The 21308-nt window shown below is 45.7% G+C and overlaps 1 protein-coding gene across 6 annotated transcripts in view; it reads left to right on the top strand.

Annotated features, from left to right (window-relative positions):
• The first annotated feature begins 1445 nt into the window (after positions 1-1445).
• Positions 1446-21308, top strand: part of phf20l1 (PHD finger protein 20 like 1) — a 167913-nt gene continuing 148050 nt past the window's right edge. For 2 of the 6 annotated variants that reach the window (XM_038808821.1, XM_038808817.1), the window contains exons 1-2: positions 1447-1644; positions 5984-6073. The gene's annotated coding sequence lies outside the window, so the exon portion shown is untranslated. Of the gene's footprint in view, positions 1645-5983; positions 6074-21308 lie in introns of all 6 variants that reach the window. The other 4 variants (XM_038808820.1, XM_038808822.1, XM_038808819.1 and 1 more) reach the window with 3 other exon arrangements.

Genomic DNA, 21308 nt, shown 5'->3' with positions numbered 1-21308 from the left:
ACCAATATGCTGGCCAATATTTATCTCTCAAACCACATCAAAAAATATGAATTAAGTGGTGATTATCACTGTCGGAGTTTGCAGTGTGCAACCTGGCTGCCGCGTTGCTTCCCTCCAAACAGTGACAGAGCTTCAGTAAAGTACTTAATTGGCTGTAAAGCTCTTTGAGACGTCTAGCAGACATCCATAATCTACAGAATCCCGATAGTGCAGGAGGCCTTTCAACCTATCAAGTCTGCACCAACCCACCTAAAGAAAACTGTACCCAGGTCCACTCCCTTGCCCAACCCACCCAATCCCTGTAACCTAAACTGCATATCCCTGGACAATTTAGCATGGCCAATCCATCTAACCTGCATGTCTTTGGACTGTGGAGGGAAACTGGAGCACCCGGAGGAAACCTATGCAGACACGGAGGAACGTACAAATTCAACAGTGAAAGAATTGCAAAAGACATTTGGAGCATAAGAACTAGGAGCAGGAGTAGGCAATTCAACCCCTTGAGCCTGCACGGTAGCATTGTGGTTAGCACAATTGCTTCACAGCTCTAGGGTCCCAGGTTCGAATCCCAGCTTGGGTCACTGTCTGTGCGGAGTCTGCACATCCTCCCCATGTGTGCATGGGTTTCCTCCGGGTGCTCCGATTTCCTCCCACAGTCCAAAGATGTGCAGGTTAGGTGGATTGGCCATGATAAATTGCCATTAGTGTCCAAAATTGCCCTTAGTGTTGGGTGGGGTTACTGGGTTATGGGGACAGGGTGGAGGTGTTGACCTTGGGAAGGGTGCTCTTTCGAAGAGCCGGTGCAGACTTGATGGGCCGAGTAGCCTCCTTCTGCACTGTAAATTCTATGTAAATGATCATGGCTTATCTCCTCTTGGCCTCAACTCCCACTTTCCTGCCCGTCCTCCGTAACCCTTCTACCCATTGCTCATTAAAAATCCATCAAACACCTCCTCAAATTTAGATGTCCCGGCATCCAATGTGCTCTGGGGTTGTGAATTCCGCAAATCCACGGCCCTTTAGAGAGAAGTAATTTCTCCTCTTCCCTGTTTTAAATCTGCTGCCCCTTATCCCGAAACGGAGACCTTGAGAATGTTCTAGATTGTCCCGCAAGAGGAAGCATCCAGTCCGCGCCCTCTACTTGAGGCCAAGTCCTCAGCGGTACATTAAAAAAATATATATATGAAAATGTTGGGAACATTCTGACAGGTGTCTGTGGAGTGAGGAGCAGAGTTGGCAGTAAGTTCAGCTGGGTTGACCATTCTACCATCAACTTGGCTCTTCAACCAAACCGCCCCCCCTCCCTCACAGGGAACGTCCTGACGCACGGGCGGCGTGCGCTGACGTCACGGACGTGTGCGTGCGTGTGTGTTGACGTCGCGCTGTTTTGAAAGGAGGAAGAGGAAAAAAAAAGGAGAGGAGGTGGTGGCGGAGGACGAAGGGTGGGGGGTGGCGGCAGCAGAGGAGGAGCAGGAGAGAGCTGGGGGAGGGGAAGGGGCGATTGATGGGCAGCGAGAAGCCGTGCAGCCACCGCCAGGCCCGCTCCGAGCGCCGGAAACCCATTTCGAAGGCAGCGGTGCTGGGGGCCTCGGTCCCGGGAGCCGTGTGAGCGGGAGAGGCCGAGCGGAATATGAGGGGGGGAAGGTAAGGAAAGGAAGAAGAAGGGAAGGGAGAAGGCCTCAGGCAGCCTGGCTCCAGACTCCCAGAGTTGGAGCACCAGAGAGATGGGGCGCCCACTCAGCACCCTCGCAGCATTTACTCACTGCCCCGCATGCAACAAAATTATACCCAGCAAATGAAATAAATTAATGTGCAACATAATCATTTAATTATTTTATATGCATATGTGGGTGGGCAAAAAAAAAATGTGCAGAGAATCATGTGTTTCTCGCGGAGAATTATTATTTTTAAATGAATGGAAAATATAAAGCGAGTTCACATGTACATACATGATGGAAAGGTATAGGCAGGCCGTCTGGGTGGTCGGTCCCACGAATGCAGTTGGTTGTAGTGGTAAATATTTTCCCCAGAAAGCAGGGTGGGCTGTGTCAGTGAATTTCTTGGCTCGGAGTTAAATTTTTTTTTTGACAGACGAAAGTCGAGGAGGGAGGGAAGGAGGAGGAGGGGAGAGGGGGGGGGGGGGGGGGGGGGGGGAGGTGACAAATGAGAAAGTGGAGTTAAGGCCACAACCAGATCAACCATGATCTTATCCAATGGCACAGCAGGCTTTAAGGGCTGAATGGCCAGCCCCTGCTCCCAAGTCTATGTTCAAATACAAATTTTGGATGCCAAGTCAAAATTGTACGTTGTACGGGTGTTTAATATATTTAGAAAGTGGGTTTTCTGAAACCGCACTTGGTAGGTGGTAAAATATACAAGGCGTACTGAAAAATATCTTGAGGCTACACTATTGTAGAAAAATCTGAAAATGAAAAACAGAACATGTATAAAAACCATGCATTAATTAAAAAAGATGGGAGTTGTAACCATGTCAGCATTTCTCCCATTATATTGATCTCTGTAAGTTGTCAGATACTGATTTCTGAAGGGATATGATTTTGCGAGCAGAATATGTGGTTGAAGGTGAGGTGCATGATTGGATTTGAAGATAATCCGCCAGAGTAAATCTTCAACCAAAGTATTTGTGATGTTAAATATGTAATTTGAGCCAGTCAGAATAGTTTCTGTCACTTTGAGACTTTACAATTGGGACAGACCTTTTGACTGTTTCTCTTTTGTGATGAATAATTTTCCCACACCTGAGGTGTAGGCCTTTTATACAAATGTGCGCAAACGTGAGCAATAAAATGTGTGTGCAACTAACAGCAGAGAACTATGTTAAAGGATTGTAATAATTCTATTAACCAAGTCACTGGGCTTTTCAAATTACTATAAATGAGTGAAAAAGTGAATTGCTTCTCGTTTTATTCATACTGTAACTAACTTGACACCTGTTGCTGAGCATAGTGATATGGTATAGAGCGAGATGATGTGATCTCTGAGGGTTATTTTTCAGTGATGCGTCTGTGTAACCATATACTTAGAGTTCAGAGCAGCTTTGGGTCCCAGATGTCTGTCGGCCTCAGATAATTTGAGTATGGTCTTTTTTCAAGTTTAAATCTGGCCAATAGGTGTTGAGAAACCAAAGCATCACAGCAAATCCAATCCACGTACAAATATTATAGAAACCAAAAGTAATGCTGCTCTCTGCAACAACTTCAGACATCAACTAACTCATTCAAGGCCAGGGAAATAATTTGGGATTTTCCAGATATGCAGGATGTCAAGTGACTCATTAACAAGATGAGCCAGAACAAGATTTTCATTGGAATTGATGTAATGAAGTTAAGGGGTTCATTTTAATATCTAGACTTGGGAAAGTGGAGTGATTGTTACTTCGATCCTGTCCTGCGTGATGAGTTTCTTAATTCCCCACAGCCATCATTTCCATGCCTATAGGCAGTGATTTGTGCTCAAATGTATTTCTACAGTTACTAGCTGCCTTTTGAGTATTTTGGGTACATTCTGCATATACGAGTCTAGGCAGTGACTTGTCGATCCGTTGAACAGTAGTAACATCCTGATCAAGTTCCTCGCCCGTGTTTGAGTAATTCAGTAAATATGGATGATGCACTTTGTTTTAAAATAAAATAATATTCCCATGGTAACTTCCAAAGCAACTGCAAAAGATGCACTATCTGACCTTCAGGCGTTCCAAATGCTCCTGGTGGATAAAACAGCACTTCTTTTAATTTAGTATATTGCATTCACTGCTTACAGTGTGCTGTGCTCTATACTGGAAAAATCAAATGTAGTTTGGGTGACTGCTGTGATACGCACACTTGGCAGATGTGACCCTGAGATTCCAGTCACCTGTCACTTTAATTCTCCGCCCCACTTTGATCTCTTTGTCCCCTGGGCTTCACTAGAATAAGGTACAAGACAATTTATGCTTGAGGAACAGCACCTCACTTTTCCTTTGCAGTCTTCTATATTCAATCTTGAGTTAACAATTATCAAAAACCCTTCGGCTCTATTTTCTCAGACGGCAGTTTGCGATGATACTCCTATTCTCCATTTGCACCTAATCTAGACCCATTTTAAATTTATTTACTTGTCCCATTCTATCCCCTTTTGCATCGATGCTTCCCTTTTGTAATTTTAAACAATCCTGCCTTCCACCTCATCACAGATCTTTCTTATTGTTCTTTTGCCCCATGCTTTCACTACCTCTATACTTGCCTCAAACCTAAAGTATTGTACACGATACATATAATGTTAGCATGCAGATGCAGTAAGCTATTAAAGCAAATACTGTACAATATTGGTCTTTATTGGAAGGAGTTGGAGTATAAAAGAAGAAAAGCCTTGCGTGGTATAACTTTGGCATGACCACACCTAGAGGATTGCACGAAAGGGAAAATGCTGGAAAATCTCAGCAAGTCTGGCAGCATCTGTAGAGAGAGAAAGGAGCTAACATTTCGAGTCCGATGACTCTTTGTCAAAGCTGTCAAAGACAAAGAGTCATTGGACTCGAAACGTTAGCTCTTTTCTCTCCCTTTCATTTCAGATTCCGCATCCGCAGTAATTTGCTTTTTATTTCGAGGATTGCATATAGTTTTGGCATCCTTATTTATGGAGGTGACTTAGAGAAGGTTCACCTGGTGAATTCCTATGATGAAGGTGTTGTCTTATGAAGAAAATGTTACGCAGGAAGGGCCTGTACTCATTTTTATTAGCTTTTTGGGGCTGTGCTTTTCTTTGAACACCTCTGACCTCTTTAAGCTCCTCTAAAGAACTTGGAGTGGTTTGTTAGAGGTGTTTCAAATCATTAAGCAATGGGAAAGAGTAGTTGGCGACATGGTGTTTCCAGTCATTGAGTAAGGGGACACTGAAGATTGGCAACCCACAGCAGGAGGAATTATTTTTACCAAGAGGTGTGGAATACACCGCCAAAGTTAGCAATTGTAGCAGAGATCACGTGAGCATTGAAGAATGTTTTAAGGAGAGTTAAAGGAAACAGGACTAAGAGTTAGGCAAGTTGTCAATTGCTGATTATTAATTGTCTCCTGAAGCTTGCTTGATTAACTTGAATTTTCCAGAAATTTTGCTGAATTGGCTATGTTTTTCCCCCTGTTTTTTTTCCTTTTATCCCTTGATTGTGGAGTTAAGAGTTGGGTAGAAGGGTTTGAATTCTTTATATTCTTTCATGGAATTTGAATGTTGCTGGAAATACCAGCATTTGTTATCCATCCCTAGTGACCCTTGGGAAGGTGTAAACTACCTTCTGGAACTGCTGCACTCTATCTGGTGTAGGTTTAGTACAACTTTGTGGCTCGCTAAACCATTTCAAAGGGCAGTTAAGACTCCACTACACTGTGGGTCTGTACCAACATGTAGGCCAGATCAGGTAAGGACTGCAGAGTTCCTTCCCTTCATGGTCACCATTAGTGAGACTTTTAATTCCAGATTTATTAATCAATTGAATTAAATTCACCAGCTGCCATAGTGGGATTTGAATTGAGGTCGCCAGAGTATTAACCTGGCTCTTTAACGAGCAAAATGACCATTATGCCATCGCTCATGGGTGGGATGGACCAGTGGTTCTGATGGTTTATTGTATCCCCTTTTTTTTTAGAAAATATTTTCTTGAGGCATTTATAATTTTAACAATTTTTAAAATCAAATTTCAACGAACACAAAAAAACACGACAATATAACCACAGATCCCCTGGCCACAAGCCCCATATCCTCTCTTTTTATGCATTTTATGACTTGCGTTGTTGAGAGGACCAAATTAAATGGGGTGTGCATGGTTCAGATACATTCAATTTGCAAACCTGCCGCAAGCATTTGCTGTCAGTGGAAAGTACAAATATTTATAATCTGCTAATACTTCATACATTGATCATGGTTGATTATGATAATTATGAAACTATATCCTACAGTAATTTAAGTTGTAAAAAAGAGTTTTCTTTTGTAGGGATGTCTTTCGATGTAACCAACTCTCGCTGCTGCATTGATGTATGATGGGAAAAAAATTGTTCAATAAGAAATGAAGATAGAGGTACTGGTGAGTACGGTGGCCACCTTAACAGCAGTTCAGAGGGCACTGGAGCCATTAGTGTGATAGTATTTGCTCTCATCTGCCTTGAAATGCTCTGCAATTGGCATTCCTAAAATTTTCCCTATGAATGTCTGACAGATGCGGTTGATCAGTTTCTCCCTTTGTCAGTGCTTTGCACTCTGCGTCCAATGCTCTTGCTCTGGATGTGTTTTTACGTTCTGAATTTCCCTCCCCTCGTTTTGCCTTTTCCTGCCTTTTTGCTCACTGCTTGGAAGCAGTGGAAGATACTGGGTTATGGGGGCAGAACCTGACAATTTTAGACTGCTTTTGGAAATAGCACCAATGCAATGGAGTAATTGGCCTCTTCTGCCCTCCAATAAAATAAATCTATTTTTATTTCCGTTGTTCAATGTAATCTTGTGTCTGAAATTTGCTGCTTGGCAATGTTGGCAGCAAATACCAAAAGTTAGACTATGTTCCCGATGCAAATTTGCACAACAGTTGCTGGAAATATTGAGGCGCAGTGAGCTGAGCAACGGATCAGGAGTGGCGTGACCAATGGATAGTTAATTCAGAAAGCAGTATATTGCCAATGCTGGAAATCTGAAATAAAAACAGAAAATGCTGGAAATACTCTGGTTGGGGCGCATCTCTGGAGAGTAAAACAGTTAATGTTTCAGATCTCTGACCTTTCATCAGAAAGGGAAAAGTTAGAGATATAATTGATTTTGAAGAAGGAATGGGTGAGACAAGGACAAAAGGAAGGTCTGTGAGAGGGTGGAAGGCAGAAGAGATTGAATGATAGAAGAATTAGTCTTGTAGGGCGAAATAGAATGGTGATGGGGCAAGAAAAGAAACCAGGATACACAAGATGTGCGAAGTGCACGTGTGCTGTGTCTGAAAGGACCGAAACGCATAAAGAAAAGGGAACAATATAGGGGGAGTAGAGTTTCAAGTCTAAAATTCCTGAGCTCAGTGTTAAGTTTAGAAGTCTTTAGGTGTCTAATTGAAAGATGAGGTGCTGTTTCTCAAGATTACTTTGAGCTTCACGGGAACAAGGGCAGAGATGTCCGCGTAAGAGCATGGTGGAAAATTAAAACGGCAGGCCATTTGGAGCTCGAGGTCAGGCTTACGGATTGAATATAGGTGTTCCACATAACGGTCACCCTCACTCAATTTGCATTTAGCCTTCCCAGTATAGAAGAGTCTGCATTGTGAGCAGCAGATACAGTAGGCTAAATTGAAGGTTAGTGCACCCAACTTGCTGTTTTGCCTGGAAGGAGTTTTTGGGGCCGTGGATGGTGAAGAGAAAGGTCAAAGAGAAGGTGTTACATCTCTGTTTTCATGGGAAGGAATGGTGAATTGGGGCTGATTGAGGAATGAACCAGGGCATAATGGAGGAAATTGTCAATTCGTTCATGCAATTTAGGCATAGCTGTAAAGAACAGCATGTGTTGCCCATCCCTAAGTGCCCTTGAACTGAGTGGCTTGCTTGGCCATTTCGGAGGGTAGATAAGAGTCAATCACACTGCTGTGGATCTGGAATAACATGTAGGCAGGAACAGGAAAGGTAGGCTGATTTCATTCCCTAAAGGTGATTAATGAAACAGTTAGTTTTTTTGTGATGATCGGTGACAGTTTCATGGTCACCATTACTGAGATTAGTTTTCAGTTTCCTGATTTTATTAATTGAATTTAAATTCCACCAGTTGCCATGGTGGCAATTGAAATTGTGTTCCCAGGGTCTCCTGTCCAATGTCATTAGAACATAAGACAAGACAACATCAGAGCAAAATTAGGCCACTCGGGCCATCGAGTCTACTCTGCCATTTTTCTCACCCTCAATCTCCTGCCTTCTCCCCATAACCCCTGATCCCCTTATTAATCAAGAACCTATCTATCCCTGTCTTAAGGACACTCTGATTTGGCCTCCACAACCTTCTGCGGCAAAAAGTTCCACAGAATCACCACCCTCTGGCTGAAGAAATTCCTCCTCATCTCTGTTTTACACACCCCCCCCCCCATCCTTCTAAACTCCGATGAGTACAGACCCAGAGTCCTCAACCATTCCTCATACGACAAGCTCTTCGTTCAAGGGATCATTCTTGTGAACCTCCTCTGGACCCTTTCCAAGGCCAGCTCATCCTTTCTGAGGTATGGGACCAAAACTGCTCACAATACTCCAAATTGGGTCTGAGCAGAGCTGTATACAGCCTCCGAAGTATATTCCTGCTCTTGTATTCTAGCCTTCTCGACATGAATGCTAACATTGTATTTGCCTTCCTAACTGCTGACTGAACCTGCATGTTAACCGTAAAAGAATCTTGATCAAGGACTCCCAAGTCCGTTTGTGCTTCTGATTTCCTAAGCATTTCCCCATTTAGAAAATAGTCTTTGCCTCCATTCCTCCTTCCACTTTTCCACATTGTATTCCATCTGACACTTCTTTGCCCACTCTCCTAGCCTGTCCAAATCCTTCTGCAGCCAGCTTCCTCAATACTACCTGTCCCTCTACATAGCTTTGTTATCCTCAAACTTAGCATCGCAGTAGGCTAAACAGCTGGCTTGTAATGCAGAACAATGCCAGCAGCGTGGGTTCAATTCCCGTACCGGCCTTCCGAACAGGTGCCGGAATGTGGCGACTAGGGGCTTTTCACAGTAACTTCATTGAAGCCTACTTGTGACAATAAGCAATTATTATTATTATTCAGTTCCTTCTTCCATTATCACTACACCATCACCTACCCCACAGTCTTTCAAGAATGCTGAATGGGGTGGGGCGTGGAAGATGAATTTGGTGGAGGTAGTGGAAATGACAGAAAATGATCTGTTGAATATGGAAACTGGTGGGGTGGAAAGTGAGGACAGTGGGGGGGGGGGGGGGGGTGTGAGAGCAGTATTGTGGGAAATTTGGTAAACATGGTCAAGGGCCCTATTAGTCTCTATGGGAGAGAAACCTCAATTGAGGAAAAAAGAGGACATCTCAATCGTTGTTGTGGAAGAGTGCATGATCGGAACAATGCAATGGAGTAGAGGAACTGGGAGAATGGAATTGAGTCTCTACGGGGTGTAGGGTGTGTGGAAATGTATTTGAGGTAACAGGAAGTTAGTGGACTTGTAATGAATATTAATTGATAGCTGAAACAGAGACTGGGAAGTTGAGGAAAAGAAGAGTTTGAGATGGACTATGCAAAATTGAAACAAGAATGTAAATTGGAAACAAAGTTGAAGACGTTTTACAATTCAGGGCGAGAATCAACAATGTACTAGAAGAGTTGAGGGATAGGACACAAGTAGATTTGGAGTTGTTGTTCCACATACTCTAGAAAATAGGACCTAGCTAGGGTCCATACATGTACCCAAAGCAAACACCTTTATTTGGAGCAAGTCAGATGAATTAAAAGAAAAACTGTTCAATGAGAGAACAAGTTCAACCAGGCAGAAGAGGGTGGCAGTCGATGGAAACTGGTTGAGCCTCCATATTACATTGTCTCGGGTTTATACGGTGTGGGGGACCGGTCCCATCAGTGCTCAGATGGTGGCAGGAATCCACTTTTCATATGTGGTATAATTTCTTGCAGGAACTTCTTGATCCAGGCAGAAAACAGGACGTTTTGCCTTGTTCTTCTACTGTATAACCTAATCCTGCTGCTTTTTCTCAACAATTTATTTTGTCTTGGATGGTTTCAGCAAATCAAATCCTGTGCTTAGTTAATGTTTAACCATTAGCAATGCCAGAGAAACTTGGGTTGTTGTGTGTGCAGTATTCCTATATGTGAGCAGGAATTGACTCAAACATTTAGGCAATGAATCTTGTTCTCTGGCCACCTTTAACAAATGTTTCATCGTCTGTACAAAACATTCTGCCAGCCCATTTGTGGCAGAGTGATCAGGATCGAACTGGGTGTCTTGAATTCCATTCTCCTTCAAGTAGTTTATGAACTCTTGGGATAAGTAGTTTATGAACTCTTGAGATATGAACTGTGGTCCATTATCGTTCACTGGTGGTTCAGGGTAAGCAAAACTGCTGAAGATTTCACCCAATCTCTTTCTGATGACTGACCTCATGAAGACAACTTCAGGCCACTTTGAGTGAGCATCGACTAGAATGAGAAATATGCCCCCTTCAAATGTTTGGGCATAATCAACATGTACCCACTGTCAGACTTCTTCTGCCCTTTCCCATGGCGGCGGTGGGGTTAATGGTGACAGGTTCCATCCTTTGGCACAAGTCAAATATATTCCCGCTTTCTTGATGTCAGCATCTAGCTGCGGCCACTAAAAATAGTTCCTGGCTATCTCCTTCATCTTTACAATACCATGGCCTTCATATAATTGGGTTAGTTTTCTTAATACTGGTGGAGACAACCAGTCTGTACAGATAACCCGCGTCTTCAGGTGAAATGTGACTTTATCGCTGGATGTGTTGCTGAAGACTTGCCTCGATGCACTATATCCATACCCTCTGACGGTACTGGATCACTTTTGGTACGCTTCTTCACCTTTCTTGTGGTTACAGGAGTGTAATCTACTTGCTCGAATAGAAAATGTTTCCATGCGAACTGCTTATTGACGTTGGGAGAGTCCATTTGCACTCGCATGAAGGTTTGACTGATGATACTCGATCGTGAGTGTGTGTGTACACCTCCACCCTATCCATGTAACCCAGTAACCCCACCTAACCTTTTTGGATACTAAGGGGCAATTTAGCATGGCCAATCCATCTAACCTGCACATCTTTGGGCTGTGTCTGATAGTAGCGTTTTAACACTCCGAATTTACAGTGTTCACCTCTTTTCAGGGTAGCTACAAACTGTGTCATCGATTCACCCTCTTCTTGGTTGTGACTCTGAAGCCTAAAACGTTCTGTGATTTTGGTGAATGGTGGCCCTGCAAAATGTGCACTATTTCTAGGTATGTTTTTGTCCCTGGTCTTTCTGGCTGTACCAGACTCCTAAGGAGTTTAAATATCACCATTATGCACTTCATTTGTTTTGTATATGAGCTCCATTGCTCTGTATTCTCATCAAATGGTCCCATGGCGCCACAACCCCCCACCATTTTTTCCAAAGGGAGGACCTGCGTGTACATAATGAGTCATGGATTTTTAGCACTACCTTGCTTCCTCCCCAAAACCTGGCACAACCCGAGCTCAACCTGTTTTCGTCTGTGTTTTGCAAGACCCAGTTCTAAATTTGTTGTTACACATGGCTCCCTGGTTCGTTTGGGTGGAGAGCATGACGGGCTTTTATCCAAGGTTGTTTCCTTTGGATTTTTCGGTTCCACTGGTGGCTACAACTAATGTTTGCCCCCCTCTCCCGACACATCGCTAGCTTTCACGTAGCTACGATTTTAATTTAGTTTTTTTTCGGGTGCTGACAAATGCTGTCAGCCTATCTCCTCGCCAGTCTTTACGTGGTGGACTCAAGATTGAGTGTACAATTCTTGGAGGTTCAACTAAAACATAGGGCGTTATTTAGAAGATGTTAACACTACAGGTTGTAATATTAGAGTGCCTGTTTGCCTGTGCAAATGGCCAGTGATGTAATCTCTGACGACGTCACGCCCCTGTTCAGCTCCAAGGCTGCTTGTGAAGAAACACTAAAAACACTAGGACTACACAGCAGTCGCTAACATGAGTGTCTATGGATATTATTTATATGGTCTTTCCGAAGGATTTCAGTAAAGTTCCATAAGAAACTATTCACAAAAATGAAAGCACATGATAAGAATCCAGCTTTTGATGTGTAGGTCACTGAGTATGGATAATAGCTCTGCACTGACAGAATATGACTTTGTGACATCCCCGAGGGATCTATATTTTACATTCAATTTGAGGGAGACAAGAGCGTGCCCAAGACTAGTATTTTAAACTTAAGTAAGGGCAATTATGAGGGTATGAAAGCAGAACCAGCTGAAGTAAACTGGCAAATATGTTCAAGGGGTAGATTTAAAGGGATATTTCAGAATACTCAGAATAAACACGATCCAGTGAGTAAGAAAAATTCCAAGGGAATGGCCCATCATCTGTGGTTAACTACGAAAGATAAGGATAGTATCAAACTTAAAGAAAAATTATATATTCGTGCAAAGACGAGCACCGGTCAGAAGATTGGAAAGAATGCAGAGCACATTAAAAGTGACAAAAAGATTGATAAGGGCAGAAGAGTTCAAGCTAGCTAGTAATGTAAAGATGGAGAGTAAGAGTTTCTATTGGCATTTAAAATAAAAACGAAATGTTATCAAGTGAACGTTAGTCCTATTGAAATGGCATCTGGGAAATTGATAATGGAAAGCAGGGCTATGGCGGATTAATTAAAGCAATATTTTGCATTGGTCTTCATTATAGAAGACAGAAGTAACATTCCAGAAATAGCAGTAAATCAGGAAATGAAAGGGACATACTCAGGAAAATTAGAATCGCCAGGCGGCACAGTGGTTTGCACTGCTGCCTCACAGTGCCAGGGACTCTGGTTCAATTCCAGCCTTGGGTGTCATCACTGTTTGCTCAGAGACTGCACGTTCTTCCTGTGTCTCCGTGGGATTCCTCCGGGCGTTCCAGTTTCCTCTCTCAAGTCCTGAAAGACATGCTGTTCGGTAATTTGGACATTCTGAATTTTCCCTCTTGTGTACCCGAACAGACGCAGGCATGTGACGATTCGGGGCTTTTCACAGTTTACTTCATTGCAGTGTTAATTGAAGCATACTTGTGACAATAAAGATTATCATAAACTGTGTGGAGTTTGCACTTTCTCCCCATGTCTGCATGGGTTTCCTCCGGGTGCTCCGATTTCCTCCCACAGTCCAAAGATGTGCAGGTTAGATGGGTTGGCCATGCTAAATTGTCCCTTTGTGTCCAGGAATGTGTAGGTTAAGTTTAAGGATTATACGAATAGGGAGGGGAAGTGGGCTTGGGTGGAGTACTCTAAGAGAGCCAGTGTAGACTTGATGGGCTGAATAGCCTCCTTCTGCACTATAGGTATTCCATGAAAGTGGTATTGAGCAATTTCTTTTTATTAATTCATACTGGCTAAGCCAGTATTTATTGCCCTTCCCTAGTCGCCCATAAGAAGTTGGTGATGAGTTGCCTTTTTGAACTGCTGCAGTCCCTGAGGTGTTGGTATACCTGTTAGGGAGGGAATCTGAGGATTTTGACCCAGCAATAGTAAAGGAGCAGCAATATATTTCCTATTCTGGATAGTGAATGACAGGTGGTGATGTCCCCAGGTATCTACTGCCCTCGTCTTTCCAGATGGTACCAGTCGTGGGTTTGAAAGGTGCTGCTACTGTCCGTTGGTGGTAGAGAGAGTACATGTTTGTGGGAGGGGTGCCAATCAAGCAGTCTACTTTGTCCTGGATGGTGTTTAACTTCTTGAGTGTTGGCACTGCACTCATCCAGGAAAGTGGAGATTGTTCCACTACACTCCTGACTTGTGCCTTGCAGATGGTGGACAGACTTTGGAGAGTCAGGAGGTAAGATACTCATCACAGAATTCCTAGCCTCTGATCTGCTCTGGTAGCCACAGTATTCAAATTGCTTGTCCAGATCAGTTACTGGTCAATGGTAACCCCTAGGAAACTAGGGAATGTTCTGCAATGGCAATGCTGTTGAATATCAAAAGCATGTTGGAGATGGTCATTGCCTGGCATTTGTGTGGTGCGAATGTTATTTGTCACTTGTCAGCCCATGCCTGGATATTACATGATTCATGCTGTATTTGAATATGGACAGCTTTAGTATCTGAGGAGTCTTAAATGGTGGTGAGCATGCTCCCGTCTGATCTTATGAAGCTGCTAAAGATGATTGGGCCTGGGGCACTACCCTGAGTAACTCCTACAGTGATGTCCTGGAAATTAGATGACTGACATCTAACCACCACAAACATCTTCTTTGTGCTATGTATGACTCCAGCCATTCAAGGGTTTTCCTCCTGATTCCCATTGACACCAGTTTTACTCAGGCTCCTTGATGATATACTCGATCAAATGCCGTCTTGATGTCAAGGGCAGTCACTCTCACCTCACCTCAGTTCAGCTCTTTTGTCCGCGTTTGAACCAGGGCAAGAATGAGGTCAGGAGCTGAGTGACCCTGGTGGAACCCAAACTGACTGTCAGTGAGTAGGTTATTATTAAGGAACTAACATGTTATAATGCTGTTGATGACCCCCTTCCATCACTTTATTGATGATTTTAAAAAATAAATTTAGAGTAACCAATTCATTTTTTTTCCAATTAAGGGACAATTTAGCGAGGCCAATCCACCTAGCCTGCACATCTTTGGGTTGGCAAACTCCACACAGACAGTGACCCAGAGCTGGGATCGAACCTGGGACCTCGGAGCCGTGAGGCAGCAGGGCTAACCCACTGCGCCACTGTGCTGCCCTACTTTATTGATGATTGAGTGTAAACTGAAGGGGCGGTAATTGGCCAGGTTGGATTTGTTTGTTTCTTGTGCACAGGACATAACTGGCCAATTTTCACATTGCCGGTTAGATGCCAGTGTTGTAGCTGTACAGGAATAGCTTGGCTAGGGGCACGGCAAGTTCTGGAGCACAAGTCTTCAGTACGATGGCCAGAATATTGTCAGGGTCCATAGCCATTGCAATTTCCAGTGCCTTCAGGTGGAGTAAATTGACTTGGCTGAAAACTGACATAAGTGATGCTGGGGATCTCTGGAGGAAGCAGTGATGGATCATCCACTTGGCACTTCTGGCTGAAGATTGTTGTGAATGTTTTAGCCTTATCTTTTGCACTTTATGGCCCGACCAGCTTGGTCTCTGGCGGATTCTGCGTAATTGCCACCCTCAGTGCTTCCTCCAAATGGTGTTCAGCATGTAGGAGCACTGATTCATCAGCTGAGGGAGGACAGTGTGTCATAATCAGCAAGAGGTTTCCTTCTCCCTATTTCATGCTATGAGATTTCATTGGATCCAGAGTCAATGTTGGGCACTCCAGACCAACTAAATCTCAACTGTATACCACTGCTTCCGCCCCTGCTGGGTCTGTTCTGTCAGTGGAACATACCCAGGAATGGTGATGGTGGTGTCTGGTTCATTAACTGTAAGGTATGATTGTGTGAGTGTGAGTATGTCAGGCTGTTGCTTGATTAGTCTGTGAGGCAGATCTCCCAATTTTGGCACAAGCCCCCAGATGTTAGTAAAGAGGACTTTGCAGGAATGGTTTACCATTGACGTATTTGGTGCCTAGGTCAATGGACTACCCGTCATCCAGTTTCATTTCTTTTTGTTGTCTTTGTAGCAGTTGAATGCGACTGAGTGGCTTACTGGGCCGTTTCAGAGGGCAATAAGAGTCATTGCTGTGTTTTTGTTTTGGGTTGAATCTTTGCGCACAACGGGCGTTTATTTATTGTTTCTCTTTTGTATGTATGGGGGGGGGGGTTTGTTTTGTTCTTTTTGTTCTTTGGATTCTCTGTTACAGTTTTCTTTTCTGTGAAAATGTGAAAATTTGAATTAAAATTATTTTTTAAAAAAAGAGTCATTGCTGTGGGCCTGGAGTCTCATGTAGTCCAGACCAAGGCAGGCTTCCTTCCCTAAAGGAAGGATATTCATAAGCAAGATGGATTTTTTTAACAACGATCAACAATGGCTAATTCCGGGGCAGCACGGTGGCACAATGGTTAGCATTGCTGCCTACGGCGCTGAGGGCCCGGGTTCGAATCCTGGCCCTGGGTCACTGGCTGTGTGGAGTTTGCATATTCTCCCCGTATCTGCGTGGATTTCACCCCCACAACCCAAAGATGTGCAGGATAGGTGGATTGGTCATGCTAAATTGCCCCTAAATTGGAAAAAATAATTGGGTACTCTAAATTTAAAAAAAAAAAGGCTAATTCCAGGTTTTTATTGAATTCATATTCTGCCATAGTGGGATTCGAACCTGGTCACCAGAACATTACCCTGGATCTGAAATGAAATGAAAATCGCTTATTGTCACGAGTAGGCTTCAATGAAGTTACTGTGAAAAGCCCCTAGTCGCCACATTCCGGCGCCTGTCCGGGGAGGCTGGTACGGGAATCGAACCGGCCTGCTTGGTCTGCTTTAAAAGCCAGCGATTTAGCCCAGTGAGCTAAACCAGCCCCTGGATTATCTCTGGATTATTAATCCAGCGACAATACAACTGTGCCACCACTCCCCAAATTATTGGTTCTGTGGCAGACAAATCTCTGGGTCTGGATGGACTTCACCCTAACATGTTGAAAAAGTGGCTGATGAGATAGTTGGTGTATTGGTTTTAATTTTCCAAAATCCTCCTTGATTTGGGGAAGGTTCCATTAGATTGGAAGATCGCAATTGTAGCCCCTTTATTCAAGAAGGGAAGCAGACAAAGCAGGAAACTACAGGCTAGTTAGCCTAACATCTGTCACAGGGAAAATATTAGAAGCAGTTGTTAAAGATGTCATAGTAGAGAACTTGAAAAATTCAAGCAGCGTCAACATGGTTTTGTGAAAGGAAAATCATGTTTAACGAATTTCTTGGAGTTGTTTGAAGGATAAAGGGGAATCGGTGAATATACTGTTCTTAGATTTCCAGAAGGCATTTGATAAGGTGCTACATCAAAGGTTATTACGAAAAATAAAAGCTCTTGGTGTAGGGGTAACATACTGGCATGGATTGAAGATTTGCGAACTAACAGTAAACAGGTTGCATTAAATGGATCTTTTTCTGGAAACCCTCAGCATCAGAATAGTCACCTTGAATGTCAGGGGACTTAGCGGCCCAGTGAAATGATCCAGAGTTTTCACCCACCTAAAATGTATAAGGGCCAATTTCGTCTTCCTCTGAGAGACACATCTGAGAGAAGGACCTACTGCGGGTAAGAAAGAGCTGGGTGGGTCAGACATACCATTTGTGTTACGGGACGAAAGCTAGGAGGGGTAGCCATACTGCTCAGTAAGAAGATGGTGTTTACAGCAACGAGGATGGTTACGGTACATCATGATTAGTTGGGTTCTGGAAGGGGGACCAGTGGTCCTTGTTAACGTGTACGCTCTCAGCTGGGACAACATGGAATTAATAAAGAAGACCATACAAAAATCCCTGACATAGACTCACCAACTCATCATGGGGGAGGACTTTAACTGTGTACAAGAGCCATGGACAGAGAGATCGCACACCCAGGGAAGGAGTTCTTCTCTCAGATACACAGGATCTACCACTAGGTCGACTTCTTTATAGGGGTAAAAAAAGTGGAATACTCTGCAGTTGTAAAATCTGACCACACTACATTGATGAGAGTTTGGAGAGTGGGTATATTATTAGAATGTGGAGGTCTCGCCCTCCACGTTCTGGGAGGCTCTGAAGGCTGTGATCAGAGGAGAGATTATTGCATAGAGTGCTCAGAGACCGGAAGGAGAGGGCGGCAAGGCAACAACTGGTCGACTCCATACTGGAGGTGGACTGGCGGTACTCCGCGGCCCAGATCGTAGCGCTTGAGCTCTCCATGAGGAAAGCAGTGCCCCAGTTCCACCAGACACTGGGGAATCTTCTATGTACATGGAGACAACTAGCCGCCTGCTTTCTCACCAACTGAGGAAGTAGGCAGCCACAAGGGAAATAGCGCAGGTTAGAAGCAATAACGGTAGGTTGGTAGTCGAACCAGAAAAGGTCAATGAGGTATTCAAGGTCTTTAACGGGGGCTGTACACCTCCGAGCTCCCTGAGGGGGACTCGAAGATGAAGCAGTTCCTCGATGGACTGGACATGCCAGTCCAGGAGGAAGATGGGGGACGGGTCCTGGAGGCACCATTAGGACTGGGGGAAGTCATGGAGAGTATCAACTCCATGCAGACTGGGAAGGCACTGGGGCTGGATGGATTCCCAGCAGACCAGCATTGGCTCCGCACTTGCGGGAGATGTATTTGCTGGCAAGGGACTCCCTGACACCAACACTGTCACAAGCCTCAATATCGCTGATACCCAAGAAAGACAAAGATCTGACTGAGTGCAGGTCCTACAGACCCATCTTGCTGCTCAATGTAGATGCAAAACCCTGGCTAGGCGGCTGGAGAGCTGAGGACCAGATGGGCTTTGTCAAGAGCAGGCAGCTAACATCAAACATCAGGTGCCTGCTGAATGTGATAATGGGGAGAGAAACACCAGAAGTGATCATCTCCCTGGAGGCAGAAAAGGCCTTCGACCGAGTCGAGAGGAAGTACCTCATAGAGATACTGGAGCGATTTGGGCTTGGAGCAGGGTTCACTGCCTGGGTTAAATTATTGTATAGAGTTTCCATGGCGAGTGTACGGACTAACACCATTAGCTCAAAATACTTCCAGCTGCACAGAGGCACGAGGCAGGGATGCCAGCTGTCCTGGCAATTGAGCCACTGGCGATCACCCTTGGAACGTCAAAAGGCTGGAGAGGTATCTCGAGGGGAGTCAGAGCACATAGTCTCGCTCTATGCAGATGACATGCTCCTCTACATCTCTAATCCACAAGCCAGTATGGAAGGGATCATTTTTTTTTAATAAATGTTTTTATTGGGTTTTTGAACAAGGTATAATTAGACTAACTGGTGGGGTACTGTGCACCAGCTCGACAGCAGCAGCTCTGTGCATCTGGCAGAATTATTTACACCACGTAAGTATGCGACTGTTTGCGGGGGGTGGGGTGGGGGGAAGGGTGGGCAGGGGTGGCGGGGACTGGGGGAGGGGGGGCAAATATACATTTGGGTGCCGGGGAGTTAACCACAGTGTGCGACACCTGGCCGGGTCGCGGGCCGCTGTCGCCCGCCTCTCCCGGACGGCTCTCGCCGCCGTCCCCCGCTCGCCTCCGCTGCTCCTCCCATCCTCCATCCCCAACCTCCTCGTTCCCCGCTCCTGGAGATGTTATGCACGTTTTGGCACCCGTGCCTTCCTTCCGGCTCCCGTTTCCCTGCCCCCCACCCATCCCGCTGGTTCACCTCTCCTGTCCCCCCTCTCTCCACGGTTCACACCACCCCCCCCCCCCCCCCCATGGTTTGCCTTTCTTCAGGTTTAGCCGCCCCTCCCTCCCAGTCCCTCTCTCCCTTTCATGCCTTGGCTACCCTCCCCTGGTTCTTGACTAAGTTCCCCTGATTCTTGGCTACCTGGCTATTCTTCCTCTTGTTCGTTGGCCACAAACAGTTCCCGGAACAGTCGCGTGAATGGCTCCCACGTTCTGTGGAAGCCGTCGTCCGACCCTCGGGTGGAGAATTTGATTTTCTCCATATGGAGAGATTCCAAGAGGTCGGACAGCCAGTCTGCAGCTCTGGGTGGTGCTGCTGACCGCCAGCCAAACAGAATTCAACGGCGGGCGATCAGGGAGGCAAAGGCAAGGGTGTCCGTCCTCCTCCCCAGGAATAGATCTGGCTGGTCCGAGACCCCAAAGACTGCCACTTTCGGGCATGGCTCCACCCTCACCCTCACCACTTTGGACATTGCCTCGAAGAAGGCTGTCCAGTACTCCACCAGTCTGGGGCAAGACCAGAACATGTGGGCGTGGCGGTTGTGGGTACGTCCTTGTCTCCTTTCGTAAGAAGTTTTTGAGCTGCAGATACCATAGCTCGTTCCCCCTGGCTAGCCAAAATTTCTCTGTTAGTTCGTCCAGTGTTGCGATCCTGCCGTCCGTGTATAGGTCCCTGACTGTCAGAGTCCCTCCGTCCTGCCTCCACCTTTTGAAGGTGCTGTCAGTCAGTGCTGGTGTGAACCTATGGTTGTTGCAAATGGGAGCTTTGTCAGGCATTTTGGTCAGGCCAAATTGCTGCCGCAGTTGGTTCCAGGATTGGAGGGTGGCTATCACCACTGGGCTGGTGGAGTGTTTTTTGTGTGGGGATGGGAGTGCTGCCGTGGTGAGGGCCCGGAGGGAGGTCCCCACGCAGGAGGCCTCCGCGCGCACCCACTCGGCCTCTGGCTCCTGGATCCATCCCCTTACTCGCTCGGCTGTTGCCACCCAGTGGTAGAATTGTAGGTTTGGGAGGGCTAACTGGATTTTGTTTTTTGTAGGACATTCTTTGGGATCCTAGCATGTTTACCCCCCCCCCCCCCCCCCCCCCCCCCCCCCCCCCCCGATACGAACGTCATGATTAGTTTGTCCAGCATTTCGAAAAAGGCCTTGGGGATGTAGATCGGGATGGATCTAAACAGGAAGAGGAACCTGGGCACTATGTTCATTTTGATTGTCTGGACTCTCCCCACGAGGGAGAGTGGGAGTGTGTTCCATCTTTGCAGGTCCTTTTTTACTTCCTCCGTCAGACTGGTGAGGTTCCATTTGTGGATCCCTTTCCAGTCATGGGCTATTTGGATCTCCAGGTAGCGGAATTTGTGTCGGGCTTGTTTAAGTGGCAGCCCCTTTAGTGCTGCCCCCCCCAATTGCTGGTGTAATGGGAAGATCTCGCTTTTGCTCATGTTGAGTTTGTAGCCCGAGAAGGGTCCAAGCTCTTTCAGCAGTGCAATTATCCCGTCCAAGCTGCTCTGTGGGTCCGAAATGTAGAGGAGCAGGTCATCTGCATAGCGTGAGACTCTGTGCTCTCTGCCTCCCCTTCGGATCCCCCTCCAACTTTTTGCTGCCCTGAGCGCGATTGCTAGCTGTTCGATCGCTAGGGCGAACAGCAGCGGGGACAATGGGCATCCTTGTCTGGTGCCCCTGTACAGTTGGAAGTATTGGGAGTTGGTATTGTTGGTCCGTACGCTCGCCATGGGAGCGTTGTATAGGAGCTTTACCCAAGAGGTGAACCTTGTTCCAAGCCCGAACCGCTCCAGTACCTCTATGAGGTATTTCCATTCGACTCTGTCGAAGGCCTTTTCTGCGTCCAGGGAGACAACCACCTCTTGTGGTCTCTCCCCGGAGGGGGTCATTATCACGTTCAGCAGGTGCCTGATGTTCGAGGTAAGCTGTCTACCTTTGACGAAGCCCGTCTGGTCCTCTGTGACCACCTCAGGTACAGTCTTCTAGCCTTTTGGCTAGGATTTTGGCCAGTATTTTGGCGTCTGCGTTTAGCAGTGAGATGGGTCTGTATGACCCACATTCCGTTGGGTCTTTGTCTTTCTTAGGTATCAGTGAGATTGAGGCCTGTGCTAGCGTGGGTGGCAGTGTGCCCCTAGCTAGCGAGTCTATGAACATCTCCCGCAGGTGCGGGGCCAGCGCTGTCGCAAATTTTTTGTAGAAGTCCGCCGGGAATCCGTCCGGTCCCGGCGCCTTCCCCGTCTGCATGGAACTAATGCTGTCCATGATCTCTCCCAGTGCTAGTGGTGCTTCCAGGCCCCGTTT

This window comes from Scyliorhinus canicula, chromosome 10 (assembly GCF_902713615.1).
Source record: "Scyliorhinus canicula chromosome 10, sScyCan1.1, whole genome shotgun sequence".
NCBI lineage: Eukaryota > Metazoa > Chordata > Chondrichthyes > Carcharhiniformes > Scyliorhinidae > Scyliorhinus > Scyliorhinus canicula.
This window is presented reverse-complemented; position numbering and strand designations above follow the sequence as displayed.